This window comes from Apteryx mantelli, chromosome 12 (assembly GCF_036417845.1).
Source record: "Apteryx mantelli isolate bAptMan1 chromosome 12, bAptMan1.hap1, whole genome shotgun sequence".
Lineage (NCBI taxonomy): Eukaryota > Metazoa > Chordata > Aves > Apterygiformes > Apterygidae > Apteryx > Apteryx mantelli.
In genome coordinates, this window is record NC_089989.1 from 11,246,651 (window position 1) to 11,261,371 (window position 14,721).

The 14,721-nt window shown below is 51.3% G+C and overlaps 1 long non-coding RNA gene across 2 annotated transcripts in view; it reads right to left on the bottom strand.

The window, feature by feature from the left end:
• Positions 1 to 3,719: 3,719 nt before the first annotated feature.
• LOC136993163 (uncharacterized) overlaps positions 3,720 to 14,721 on the bottom strand; it is a 182,537-nt gene continuing 171,535 nt past the window's right edge. Inside the window, exons 4-5 of one of the 2 annotated variants that reach the window (XR_010885365.1) lie at positions 12,932 to 13,075; positions 3,720 to 3,785 (exon numbers count right to left, since the gene is read on the bottom strand). This is a non-coding gene — a long non-coding RNA (uncharacterized lncRNA). Of the gene's footprint in view, positions 3,786 to 9,239; positions 9,323 to 12,931; positions 13,076 to 14,721 lie in introns of those variants that run through there. The other variant, XR_010885366.1, reaches the window with a different exon arrangement.

The window sequence follows — 14,721 nt, forward strand, 5'->3', positions numbered from 1 at the left end:
TAAATTACAATTTCAATTATTCAAAAAAAGTCAATGCAACTACTTAGTAAGTATAGTTGACCCTCCCAAAATGATGTGAGATAATTATCTAAGCCTTCAAATTCAAAGTAAATTCAAATTAAGAAAGCACTTCTAATCCAAATTAAGAAAACACTTCTTTTCTCTTCCCCTTCCATAATATGCTCTTAGCACTATAAGGATTTCAAATCCAGAGACTTTTGGGTTATCCAATATATCAATGTTAACACCATTAACAGAATAAAAAGCCTCACTCACCAAGAAGTTCAAGCATCTATGTTTAACGTTACAAGGTACCACCAGTTTCCAGTGTTTACTGTAAGTAAACAGAACCTACCTGTGAGCGGGGTAAACTTACAGCAGTTGATAAAAAAAGCCAAAACAGGCATCTTATTTTATCACTATCGTTATCACTGGATGGCAATGCATCACAGGCAGCATTTCATTCAGTGGCACGTTTGACTTCAAGGAAAATGAAGTCTGGTTCTTTCTGTCTGCATATTATTCCTATACTGAGTCTAAGCAAGTTTTGAGACTAGTTTCCAGCAATGTGCCCATGTGGCCAAGAAGGCCAATGGTATTCTGGGGTGCATTAGGAACAGCATTGCCAACAGGTCGAGGGAGGTGATCCTCCCCCTCTCCTCAGCCCTGGTGAGGCCACATCTGGAGTGCTGGGTCCAGTTCTGGGCTCCCCAATACAGGAGAGACATGGAGCTACTGGAGTGAGTCCAGCGGAGGGCTACTAAGATGATGAAGGGACTGGAGCATCTCTTCTACTAGGAAAGGCTGAGAGAGCTGGGCCTGTTTAGCCTGGAGAAGAGAAGTCTGAGAGGAGATCTTATTTATGTATACAAATATTGTAAGGGAGGGTGTCAAGAGGATGGAGCCAGACTCTTCTCAGTGGTGCCCAGCAACAGGACAAGAGGCAATGGGCACAAACTGAAACACAGGCAGTTCCATCTGAATATGAAAAAAACCTTCTTCACTGTGAGGGTGACAGAGCACTGAACAGGTTACTCAGAGAGATTGTGGAGTCTCCTTCTCTGGAGATATTCAAAACATGCCTGGACGCAATCCTGTGCAATGTGCTCTAGATGACCCTGCTTGAGCAGGGGGGTTGGACTAGACGATCTCCAGAGATCCCTGCCAACCTCAACCATTCTGTGATTCTGTGAAAGCCCTCTTTCCTTAGTGCTATGCAAAGGGTGAACGGCATATTTATCTCCTCCCCTGCAGGGCTCCTCCGAGCGCAAAGGAGGAAGACTGGGCCGCGGCAACTGAGGAACCCAAGGTAACCGGGTAAAACCCCTCCGCGCGGGTGCCGCAGCAGCCTGTCCCGGCGCAGCTCTCACCGGCAAAGCCCCCGGCCGCCCGACTTACACTGGTTGTGCGTGGTGTGGTTCTTGGACTTGGCCATGGTGCAACCTGCGGGCAAGAGACACCCCTCAGCCGGGAGAGGCCTGGCGAGGGCGCCGCACCCGCCCCGGCCCCGGCCCGCTCCCCGGGACCCCCCCGCCGCCGGGCGCCGCCCGCCCCCCAGGCCCGGCCTGGCCCGGCCCGGCCCGCTCCGGCCACCCCTGCTCCCCCTGCGGCCCCGGGGCGGCGCGGCCGCGGCCGCCGGAGCGCGGATGGAGCCGGATGGCGCCGAGCGACACTCACCGCCGCCGCCGCGCCGGAAGAGAAGGGGGCGCCGCGGGGCCTGCTGGGAAACGGGGGCGCCAACGGACCGGAAGCCCGCGCCGGTCCGGTGCTGCAACAGGCGGCGCGAGGCGGAAGGTTCCGGGCGGCAGCCGCGCTCCCCCGCCCCCCGGCGCCCCGCAGCGCCCCACAGCGCCCCGCAGCGCCCCCCGCGGCTGCCGGCCCGGGCACCCCCCACCCCCCGCGGCCGCCTCCGCTGCCCCCCACGTTTGCCCGAGGCAGCCCCGGTCCCCGGCGCGGCGTTAGGGAGGTTTTGCTCCAGCCCCCGCCAGTCCGGTGGGGAACGCTGGAACGGCGTTCTTCTCCATGGATTCGTTAAATGTTGTTAAATTTATTGAGAGGTTTTATTCTTATCAAGTACAGGCCCTTTCAACGAGGCTGTGAACTCTTCACTTTCAAAACACAACAATTAGCAGCTTCAGAAAAGCCACATCAGTGATCCCGTAAAACCAGGGACACGTTGCCAAGCCGCGACTCCCCCTTAACTAGCTCCCAGGCCCAGTGAGTCTGTGGTTGTTTTAAAACACTACACATTACAAAGGAATTTTTTCCTTTGGTGCCGTGTCTGACTACGGCTGGCCACACAAAAATGGTAGTTTAAGGCCTCGCTCCTGCAAACTCTGTACGCCAGCTTCCGTTCAGATATTTTAGTATTCCCAGCATCCCAGCAAAGAGGAATTAGAAGGGCGGGATACAAATATGTGTGTGTCCACGCAGTGCAGGTGCTTTGGGGATACGCCAGCCAAAGCAGAGAGGGAAGGCCAGCTTCCTTCAACCACAGCAAGCTCAGACGTGCTCGGATGGGGTACTGACGGCCCTGCCGGAGAGACGTGTGATTTTGACATTGATGGTTGAGTGTTTGAGAGCTAAATTTCGCAGAACCTCCCATTACCACCATAGCAAGCCAGAAGGATTTGTGGTGGGACTGTCGGAGAGACGGAGCATTTGCATGGCCAGTGCGCACTGTGCCAGCAACCCGTGGACGGCGGATAAGGCTGGCAGAGGTGATACTGTGGGGAGCAGGTTGTAGTTATGCATTTAGGCATTTCAGGTGGGTTGAAGCACATAAGGAAAAAGGCCATAAGGAACCAGAGGCCAAACTCACTCAGGCCAATGGAACTGCATCCATGTTCAAACTGCAGAGTTTAGATCCGGGACTGCGGCCTTTCAAACAGGTACCTTTGAAAAATGAGCGAAAAAGGCCTAGACTTAAGAACCAATCTGGCAGAATGGAAAAATACTACGATCGTTTTAAGGAATTGCTTTATTTTGAGATGAGAGACACAACAGAACTGCCTAAAGTAGACTGGATTGGAAAATAATAAACCATAGACCAAAGCCCCTAAATTGATACATGGGAGAGACAACCAGGCATTTTTTCAACCGCTCATTGCTTGCAGGGCAATTAGCTGTTCTGCTGTTTCTCAAGCTCAGATGCCTGTGAACAATCTCATCTTATTACAAAAAAGGGGAAGAAGAAATTATCCTGCATAATCGTGCAAAACTGACGAAATGGAAATGAAAATAGGCAGGACAAAAAAGAGTTAATACAATTTGATTTCAATATTTCTCTTTTTTTTTCTAGCAAGGTCTAAGTTGCAAAAGGTATTTGGCTTCATTTTTTTTTCATTCTGGGTGGCTATTATTAGCACATATTGTAAAAACAGATGAAAATACTAATACTCATTTACTGGCTTTTTTGCAACTAGAATACTTGACTAAGGTTCTCCACAATATCCTCCTTGATATGCAGACCTCCCCTTCTGATTTTTCAAACTTTGGGGTTTTTTTTAAATTATTATTTTAATTCTTTCCATTGCAGTGAGCCGGAGTCTTAAAAACATTCAGACATCACTTTGGCCAGCTAATGACAGCAAACAGCAGGAGAGAATAGCTGACTTCCCTGATGACCCAAAGAGACGAGCTCAGTGGAAGATGAGACTGAAACCAGAAGCATGTTCGGCTCCATGGCATTGCAGAAGGAGAAACAAACATTCTGCCAGGTCTCCTTATCTTCGCCATTAGATTATGGGCACTTCTAAACTTCTTCACTCATTTCTGAAAAATTCCTTCATAGAAAGAAACAGAAAAATTTGTTTTAGGTTTCAGATATGACTTTTCAAGTTCTTTCAGTACCTCTCTGTAAAGTGGCTATACCGCTTCCCTTGTAATCTTTCACAACTAGTGCTGTGTGCAAAGCAGAGAACACAAGCAGTCAGATAGGTGGGGATTAGAAAAGCTGTGCTTAGTAATGCCCAGATGATACAGAAGACCAGAAAACCAAATTATTAAAACATAACCGTGCAAGTGCATTCAGTTTACGGGGCTGCTCAGATCAGCACATTCAGAGTATTTCAGGGTAGATTCTAAAACAGGGTAAATCAATACAGAGCATTAGGAAAAAAGAGGATGAGCCAAGGCAGCGTCAAGAGCACTTTACACCATCAGGGGATCCAGACCCCTTGAATTCCTCCTGAACTCTGATGAGCTGTGGTCTCCAATTACAGTGTTACCATGAACGTTGGCCAGTTTGAACCCTTCAATCATACTTTTAGTGACTACAGACTTAATTAGTGCATGTTATCCTGAGTGTCATCTATCAAAGGAGCTGTGCTCATTAAATAGGATGGTAATTACTCCAGCTGCAAAACAATTATGAAAAAATCTTGGGTTAAAATAAAAATCTCCAAGTGTCTTTGACAACCGTGTTATCTCAGTCAATGTGCTTACATCACACAAGTTTATCCCCATTGATCTCTGTTAGGTCTGTCATGTCTTTTATGCTGATGCCACATTTCAGCAGACTCCTCTAATCGTGCTGCTTTCTTCCTCCATGCGAGCCGGCATCTGGGCTTGGAGTAATGAATTACCGTAACTGCCCCCATTTATTAATGTCGGTGATTCAGAGTAGCTCAGCATGTGGGCCGAGCGCTCTGCAGGTGTAAATCAGAGCATTACCGATAAATCAGCATTACTGATTTCAGGGGAACCACTATGGTTCACCCCAGAAGAGATACGGGCAGGAGTTCGTTGACATCCGGTACAATACTTGGGAGGTGTTCACACACTTAAGGAAGATGTTATGTGTGAAAAACTTCCCATCCAACATTTCCCAGGGCCTGGGAAGCTGCCACAGCCCATGCTGGAAGGGCGAAGGAGGCACAGGGTGCCTGCGAGGCCCCCGGGCACGGCCCCCTCGCGGGCCAGCAGTGGCTGGGGGCCCTTGCTCCAGCGCGTTTCTCAGGACAACGCGGGCCAGCCACGAGCCTGGCCTTAGCAGCTGGGAGCAGGGGTGGCCTGCAGCCGCCTCCGGGCTGTTTCCCAGCCGTTCTGCACAGGAGAAGTGACAACGTACAGCGAAGCTCAGGGGAGATTCGGCTTGTTAAAGTCCAGCCAGCGAGAGGGTGAAGAGTTAAACCAGGCAGTTTCTGAGGGTGTGCTCTACCCTGTAGCAAATGCAAGGTAATTTGAGATAACCCATCCTCTGCTGAAACGGGGCTAACGCTACCGGCTTTTCACCACACGAGAAGGGCATCTATGCGGCGAGTCGCTGAGAGCGCAGGACCTGCTTGCAGTGCAGGGTAAATACCCGCCCTGCCGAAGCTGACCTGCCCGGGACGCCAGCGAGGCAGCGCAGGGCAGCGCGGCTGACACCTCTGCATTCGTGGGGCTGGAGCACAAGCTCACCTACACACGTCCCAGGGCCACAGGAGCCGTGGCCGCCACTGGGGCATCCACGCGTCGCTGCAGCAGCCGGAGCCGGAGCCGGAGCCGGCTGGGCTCCTTGCCTGGTGCCGGGCTCCCCTCGCGGCCCAGACCCCGCGCTCCCCTCTTCTGGCATCTCTCCTGCCGGCGTTCCCGGAGCGCCTGAGGGAGCGTGCTGCCGAGCGCTCCGTTACAGCACCTGCCAGGAGCCGCAGCTGCGCCGAGGAACAGCTCCTCGTTAAACGTGCAGATAGGGCTGCCCTCGTCGCTGCCTCGTGCTCGCACAGCGCTTTCTCGCCCGCGGTGTTTGCGGAGCAGTCGGCCGCACGCCGCCACGCCAGCAGCAGCAAGGAGCTATGCTGCGCTCTCCGAGAAAGGCTGGCCCGGAGGACCACGCTAGCCCTTCCCCAAGGCAGGAAAAGGGGACAGGGCCGCCTTTGGTTGGGATGCCGGACACGCAGTGACGTTGCAGCTCACGAGCGCCCGGGGTCGCAGACAGCCGCCGCTACGCGGTGTCTCCACAGCAGACACAATCAGTGACGACAGTTTGATTTCGGTCGTTGACGAGAAGTAGCCCGGCTGACCTGGCTTGGCGTGGACGGGACGGTGGGTGGCCCTGCGAACCGCTCTCGGGAGAGCTGCCGGGCAGCGGGGCAATCGCAGGGACCCTTTCGGCGGGCACAGCCAGGAGAGGGCTGCACCCCGAGCAGCTCGGGCACCTGCGTCCGCCTGCTTTCTCTCCTCCCGTGGCGCAGACGCCACCGGAGCCCACGACGCGGAGCTGCGAGGGGCAGCCTGGCGCCTGCCGCACGGCCCCGCCGGCGGTGCAGCCCGCCTCGCTCGCCCCCTTTCCCCCGGCAGCGCGCGGCCCCCTGGCAGTGCCCTGGCGGGATACGGTGGCTTTGGGGCACTTTTGGAGCTGGCCCAGCTGGCGGGCAAACAGGGCCTGGCAGCGCTGCAGCCCTAGGTAGTGCTGCCGGAGGGGAGTGGGAACGATGGACCATCCTCCGGGACGAACGGACGGTCCCCAGCTCTTCCCGGCCTCCAGGCCAGCCGCCCAGAGAAGCAGGCACACGGGAAGATCAAGGCACTAGAGGGAGCCTGAGCATAACAGATCCGGCGGCGTGTGGTGGCTCTGGGCTCAAAATCGGGAGCGCTGGTCCCTGTCTGGGAGAGGGGAGATCTCCAGGGAATAACAGTGAGACATGCAGAAATTTCCCGCTTGACTTGGTATCCTACCTGACTGTGGCTTTTTTGCCCTGATAGCCATTATAATTTTCTTGAAGACATGAGGAAGGTCATTAAAAATATTGTTTAGCTTATTGAAAATGACTGGCTGCCTCCAGGGAGACGGCTGTCTCTGCACATTCATAACAAGGCTCTCCTTAAACCTGACCCTCAGTGGCAGGGCCCAGGAGCAAATACCACCAACCCAGCAATCAGTGCCTATGCCTGGAGGAGCTGCTTCCCACTCCTCTTCCTAAGGAGGTAAGAAAAAACAGTGGCGACTGGTGGCAACGGTTCTTGCAAGGTAAAGGCTGTTAGGGGAGAAGGGTCTGCAGTGGGTCAGCAGCGGGTATCTCTAAGGCGCTTGGGGAGCCGGTGTGGCGCTGCCCTGCAAGCCTGCTCTTGCGCGGAGGGCATGAACCTGGAAACTACAGGCAAGGCCTGTGCTCACCAGCGGCTTAGCTCCATGGGGCTGGCGCTGATTTCCCGCCAGCTGAGCAAGCGAGTTGAGGCACTGGAAGAGGCCAGGGAGCTGCAATCTTTTTTTTGCAGCAACGTTTTTATTGCATTTGCTTTGGACAAGGAATATGGTCACTCACTCTGTCTAGTGTTTCTGACTCTCCCTCTGCAACTACTCTGCCCAAGGACCAGCATAAAGGAGTGAGAAAACTGCTGGGCTAGCTGCAGGTGGGCTTATGATCGATGGCCTCTGTTTAACATGGTGACAGGGACTGGGGAACAAATGCTTTGCACTGTTGTTTACCCACAGAGAGTAAGGTGAGCATGCTCCAAGTACATCTGCAAAACATATCTTCTTCTACAATGTTTTCACTGGGTCAAAAGCTATTTTCAACAGCAGTGGTCAAGTTCAGCCCAGCAGAGGTGAGAGGAGCAGGCTGGAGCAACCAGAAGAGAGGTGTGAGCAGGGAACACGTACAGAAGGACGGACATCTTACAGCAGCCCTTACACTGTTCCATCACTCCTGGCTGCCATCGGAGGCTTTCGTTCCCCCATGGAGACCATTCCCCAGATCAGCACTGGCCCAGCTCCTCTGCACGTTATCAGCGACTGTGTTCCCAAAGACGGCTTTGCATCATGAAGGTAGGAGCAAGAATCAGGCACCAGCCTACAACACAGACCTGACCTTTCACTGTCAGGCCTGCCACCTCCTCCCACTCTCCCCATAGCTGGCACGACTAACAGCTGTTTTCCTCTTGTTATTTTTTCCACCTCCGCTCCTTTCTCCAGAGGGGAGTCAGCCACTGCTGGTGGCCTACGTACTAGTGACTCACAGGCTGCGACTTGTGGGAGCCAGCTAAGCCACCAAACTTAGTAACTTCTTACTTTACATTGCCTACACTCTGGACACTTCTTCTGGCTGGGTTCATCACTGGATATCTACCCTAGCTACCTGCAGGGTCAGGAAGGACCAATTCAATTATGTTTCCTAGAAGTTTTGGCAATCAAGGAGCTGGGCTGAGAAGGTGCATCTTCTTGATGCAGATAAATTCCTTCTCAATGAATGTTCATCCAGCTTGCTGATATTTGCAGACCATGAGATATTGCTCCTAATGACGTAAATGGACCTCCATCAACCTACCCACAGAATGATCTGAACTTCAGTGAGGCCCAAAGTTATGCATATATTAGGTCCTCCCCATTTAGGGACTTATTTTAAATATCCAAAGAATGGTTTCATGACAATAAATATACAAGACTGTATGGTAGCTACATTTTTCTGAAGGCATTTGAATGGTGCTGGTGGATTTCAGGAGAACTCAGGGACTTAGAATTGGATTTCCCTCTGTGCCAATCAATCAGCCTCATCCAGCTGCAGAGCTGGCTGAATGTCCACAACCAACAAATGATCACTGCAATCACAAACCAGAGCCTGGGGTATCTGCAAGCTAGTCTGGAAATGTGGAGGTGATGCTGAGGCTGGAAGCTGGAAATGTAATGTATTTGGACTACTAAAAGGGCTAGAGACACGCGCTGCACCACTGCAGCAGCAGATTAGCAGGCAGAGCACAGGAGACATGGCTCCCAAGCAGCCGAAAGCCTGAGACGGCAGGCAGCTCTCCCATACAGAAAAGAGGAGCAGACACCCTGGGTGAACTGAGCCAGACTTTTTCCCATTCTGTCACTTTGTAAAAGTATGAGTTTGAAACCAGTCAGGGAGCAGAAAGAGAGAAGAGCAAAGTAAATCCCAAGAGCTCGCTGGCTGGGGAGAGCCCTGGATGCAGAGCATTTAATATGATACTTGAGTCACAGAGATGCGGCTAAAGTACAGCTGTTAACATTATTTCCGAGAAGGAAATGTCTCTAATGCTGGGCAGAGAGTGAGCGGCTGGGGGCTGTGCCAAACTGCACATTCCCCCCAGCTCCGGGCAGGCGGGACCCCACAGCTCCTCCGCACGCCTCTGCTAACGCTCCCCAGCCTCCTCTCTGTGCAGAGGGGGCGGAAGTTCCCGCGGTGCCGGCTGCATGGGCACGTTGAGAGGCCCCATGCGTGCTGTGGCGCTGCCCTTCGCACCTGGCAGCCAGCCCTGGCCCACGTTCCTGCTCACCCTGGTCTCGAACCAGCCCTCGTCCCTCCTGACAGCCGGGCTGGTTTCTCCCGTCTGGTGCTTCATACCCATGCGGGCATCCGGCAGCACTGCGAGCCTCCGACACCTGTAACCCCAGCAGCGGGAGAGGGGCTTTAGTGGACTTATTTTGCTGTTTGATTCCTAGGCTTTAGGGTACACTTGCTTCACCTTTTCAAATTTTCCCCAGAAACCAGGAGGTCAGGAACCATCCGCAACAAATACAAGAAGGGAGGTGGAGATTTCCAGGCACTTTGCAGACCCCAGCAGCTGGGTGAAGGGGGCCAGAGGAGACAGGGTGCATACAAGGAAATACAAGGGCTATAAAATCGCCACAGACATCAATATAGCTCTCTCTCAGAAGAGCATTAAACCTCCCCATTTCAGAGGAGGGACTGCTTCCTTGTGCTGACGTGCAGAATACCTACGTAACCTACCTGCAGGGCCAGGGACCCTAATATATAGTAATAATGGTCCCTTTTTTTAGAGTCAGGCATTCTCACAGGAACACAATGAAACTGATAGGGAACAGAGCTGTTTAGAAGAAACAGCTATTTAAGCAGCTCTGAACTGGTACCCCTCTTCTGGCGAAGGGGCCTAGTTCTGCAGGTTCGGTAAGCTTTTAATATCCCCTTTGAGGCGACAGTCGCTAAGCTGCCTGCTGACGTAACATCTGAACGGGCAGCCTCCGCGCGAGGCTGCTCTGAGCCCACGCTTACTGGTTTAGTGTGATGTACCAAAGTACTTCTTGCCCCACTAACAGAAAAGGAAGCATGCCTGCAGCACCCCAAGGCAGGAATAAATGTGCATAACCTATGTTACACCTGGCAAAACTGCACTGCAAATATTGTAGAGAATTCAGCTACTAGAAGGGATGGAGCAGATGCACCGTCACAGTGTACATGCATCAGTTGATTACTGCAGGGAAGAATATGGAGACAGTTGGGAGAAAAGGAAAGGTCTGACCTAAATAGATGCTGAGCTAATTTATTCATTTCTCTGGTTTATTATTTAACACAAGTTCAAAACAGCTCAGGACTTCTGGTTTCCCTCAGCTCTGCGACTGACTTTGGGATGAGGCAGGCTGACTCATTTCTCATCTGACTTTGCCTCCATCGTTTTGAAAAGCAGTCCTGGGCGTGCCTGGGAGCAAGGGACGGCCCCGCTCGATCCGGCTGCGCTCAGCACCCTGCCGATCCCTCGGGAAGCCGGGGCACACCGTGGGGCTGAACCTCAGCTCACGGCCAGGTACCCAGCTTTGGTAAGCTTTGCTTTTTGCAAAGCTTTTGCAAGCTTTGGAGCACCTGCTCCGGCGGAGCGCGCGGGGAGCTGCCGCATTTGCAGGAAGGAGGTATTTTGAGACAGGGCTGTTGCTTCACCTCTGCTCTGGAAGGTAGGCGGTGCTTTGGCCCGCTTGGTGTGTTGTTAATAGGGATGCCTTATCACCAATTTAGCTGGCTGGCGAGCGGATTTGTGAGTTCATACAGCACGAGGCAGCCGTTAGCATCTATCGTTATCTCCTCCTGGGCAGCTTGCCAGACGCAGAGCCAAGTTCTGCAGCACAGGTTTTTCAAGGATAAACCCTGAGCCTGCCTAGCTTACAGCCGGGCTCCTTCCTCCTCTTGCCGCAAGGCTGGGGCTGCAATCGTTATCGATCCCCAGAAACATTGTCTGGGAGGAATTTATTGCGAGAAGGACGCGGATCCCCCAGCCGTCAGGAGAGGTGTCCTTCTGCATGCCTGTGCTCGTTTTTGCTCCGGCTGTAGTTCGTCCTGTGGGCTGCACACGTACTCGACAAGCCTATGGCACGTTTCAGCGCTGCTGAGTTTTTAAAGCCACAAGCTGAGAAAAGAATTGAAGCACATGTGGTTTGACTGAAACCATACAGCACTTCTGCACAGGTGCAAGGTGGGATAGACAGAGCTGTTCTTGAATTAAGTGATTATTCACTGGGCATTCACATGGAAGGCATCAAACTTGCTCTGTGGAGGGCCCTTTAATTTTGTTTTTAATTACGGTTTATCAGTTGATGTATAAACTTAGGCCAATGTTGTATCATATTACCCAATGCCTCCATTATGTTTTTTTTTTAAAATGGATTATTCATTGACCTGTTTGATTCATTATAATTTTCTAATCAGTAAAGCAAGCCCTGATGTTATTTAGCTTGATAGCAAAGGCTGCTCAATTTGCACTGCCTTCACATTGCTGGAGAATTTCAGAATTAAGGCAGCTCTGTAGATGACTTTGCTGGGGTTGGGGGGTGGGATAGTGTAAGCTGAGCAGGAGCCAGGAGGGCTAAGTGCTTTTGCTAAAATTAGCAGAAATGAAGCAGTTAATGAAGCTGCTAGTGAAAGGTTTCCAAGACAGCTGACTTCAAGCATCTGAGGGACCCAGCTAGGCAGGGGACTGGCTCCTTTTTGCTCCACCACCAGGCTGCGAGGCTGCTGCCCTGGGTGCGCTGGAGTAGCACTCTCCTGCCCTTGCACCGCAGCCAGACGCATCTTCTGCCTTCACTGGACAAATGCGGGGCAGCGTGAATACTGCCTGGATTCATTCTCTGTAGGCTCCCATCCTCCCTGCCTGCAGAGGACACACGGCCTGGTCCACGTTGGACTTCAGTCTGAAGGGCTTATTTTTACAAAGTGGGAGTTACTTGTTCAGAGTTACACGTTTAGATCTGCTGGACTGCGAGCTTCGCATTGCTTTAGCTCAAGTGATGCCAAAGAAGAGCAGATGTCTAAATGACAGAAGCAGCCAAAGTGATTTGAAAGGTCTCCTTCTCTCCCTATACCACTGAACAGAGTTTTGTTGTTGATACCCTGGATTTTCTTACTGAGGGAAGCCATCTAGCAGAAAGGGAATATACCATACTGGACCCTCAGCCACTGGGGTCCAGCTGTGGGCCAGGGTTGTGACACCTGCACCTTAATTTAAACTAACCATAATATTTGCTGTACTTCTCAGATGACAGGGTTTTTTGCAGGGATCCAGCAGGCTGGTGCAGGCTGGCTGCGCAGTTGTGCTGTATCTGGCCTGATTTGTTAGAGCAGGGGGCTTGCAAAGGGCTGATGAGGAAGGAGTTAAGGCAGATAGTTTCATGCAAGGATTTAAGATCTGTCACGTGGGCATCATTTCTGCCTTTCTCCCAGGTGGTAAGGGGTTGTAACAGAGCGGGGAGTCCTTTAATGACCTGAATCACAATTTCAGAACAGACAGCGGACCATTTTTTAAGCTTCAGAGAAATGGATCCAGTTTGGATGCTGGCTCTTCTTTATCTGTGCGAAGAGGATTATTGGAAAGCTGTGTTGACAAATGCCATGGCTAAAAAGGAAAATGAACTTCCACACAAAGACGGCTTGTTTGTGCAAAGTGGAGAGGGGGAAGAAAGCTGCCAAAAAGCTGACATTAAACTCTGTGCTTACCTGCAACTCATCTGATACAATGACTGAAACCTTTCATTTGTAGCAAGGTAATCCAAGCTGTTCTTTCCACAAAGCAAGAAAGTAGGTTATCGCTAAAGCAGAGCTGGGGAGGGGGAAGGGGAGAACTACACAGAGCACAGTGGTGGGCCCCATCCTGCAAGGTGCTGTGCGCCCTATACTCCCTCTGAACACAGGCTCAAGACCTGGCTTAAGTCTCATTTTTGAGCTGGGAAGAGCTTGCCCGCAAGCCCCGACTGCCAGGGAAGTCCAACCTGCTGTCGGCGAGCCAGGCTGCTTGTACTTGCTGCTGAATTCAGACCAGGATGCAGAGAGGCATTTAGAGATGATGGATGCACACGAGGAATCCCCCAGCCCTGCTTTCAGCTGCTGCAGTCCCACACGTGTAATATGGAAGCCTGGAGGCAAGAGACATAAAAACAATAATGCTTAGCACTTATAGAGCACTTTTCATCTTCAAAGTGCTTTGCTGATATGAATGAATTAATGACCCTGTATCAAATAGCCACATTAAAGAGGGCTGCACATCCTGATCCTATCACAGATGAAAAATAGCAATATCTGAGGTATTATAAAGAATTATATAAGCAATCTAATCTCCCACTCAAGGCTGTAAACTGATTGCTGTATTTATGCATGGGGTGGGGGGGAAGATTTCACTGCAGGCAGCACACCACAATTAGCCGCAGGGACTACTGTCCAAGTTCACCAGCCAAATACTGGCTAAAGCCAGGAGCAAAGCAAGTTCAAAGGATTTATCAGCTGCTGCAGGCTGGGATATCTATATTCACACTTACGTTTTAAATAACTAAGTTGGCTCAGGTCATTTCAGTAGTTCTTATTAGGGTGGCATCTCTGCATGTAAAACAAAAGCTACTGTGGCAAGAAGAGCGACCCCAATTTCATCTCTGGGCTACCTCTGTAGTAATGTGGAGTCACGCATTGCCTCTGATAAAATCTGGAGTATTATTAGTCCATTTTACCAGGTAAGAGCTAAACTGTGGGTGAAATCGGCTTCCAGATCTGGCCGGAGCTGTTTGCAGCATCTCCTTGCTCACAGCACTTGGGCAGTGGTGGGGCTAAGTCAGTTGAGGTCCCTCAAATGAGGCATACAAGGGAAGTGCTCCTGAGACGTGCTCCCAGGAGAAGCTTGGCAAGCAGGGCTGTGACAGGACAGTCCCTGTGGCAGGTGGGGACAGGGCCAACAACTAAGCAGGGTTGGCAAGTTTTTCTAGCGCCTTCTTGCGTAAGTGAATGCCCATCCACCCCCAAGGCCCTGGGACCTTTTGTTTCAAAAGCAATGCAGTTATAGTAAAATAATCATGGCTATACAATGGTTTGTTCCAGTTTAATTAAGGCAGTTCAGAAGTGGTGCAACTTTCTCCTGCAGACAAAAGCCACACAGGGAGCCTGCGTCAGAGCGAGGAACTGAACCGGCCCCTCCTGAATGCAAGGTCAGTCTTTACACCACAGCATCCTTCCCCAATTTTCAGGCATGCAAGCACAGGCTCTCTCCTGGCCTCCTGTCAAATCGATGTGCTGACACCCAGGAGAGAAAGGCAACTGGTGCAAACAGTTTCTCTCCCATGTGAAGGAAAGACAATGTCCTTTTTTTCAGATGTCTCCAAAAACTTGGATAAACTGTAATTTCTTTACTTCTGGAAATACTGCTGGGCCTGCTACCCCAATAAGATGTTAATAACTTGGCCCTGCATGAAAACACCTCTTTTTTTTTTTTTTTTCCTGGCTACAAAATAAGCAGAAGAATAAGAAAGAAAAGGAGGAAGTTCTCTTAACCCTGGCAACTATTTATCACCAGTGACAGGGAAGGACTTAAATCACTTGAGGAGCCTTCAGTTAAGGCAAGAACACAGTACCGTAGCTGCTACATTCAAGCATAAGAGCTTTGTTTTCCATACAATAAAAGCATTGTAGGGCTGTACAGTGTGTGGATCGAGGAAAGCAAAAATGCTGAGCAGGTTAATTAATCTCCTTAGCTTTTCTAGTACTGCGTTGTACTGCAGCCCAGCCACAGACATTTCCC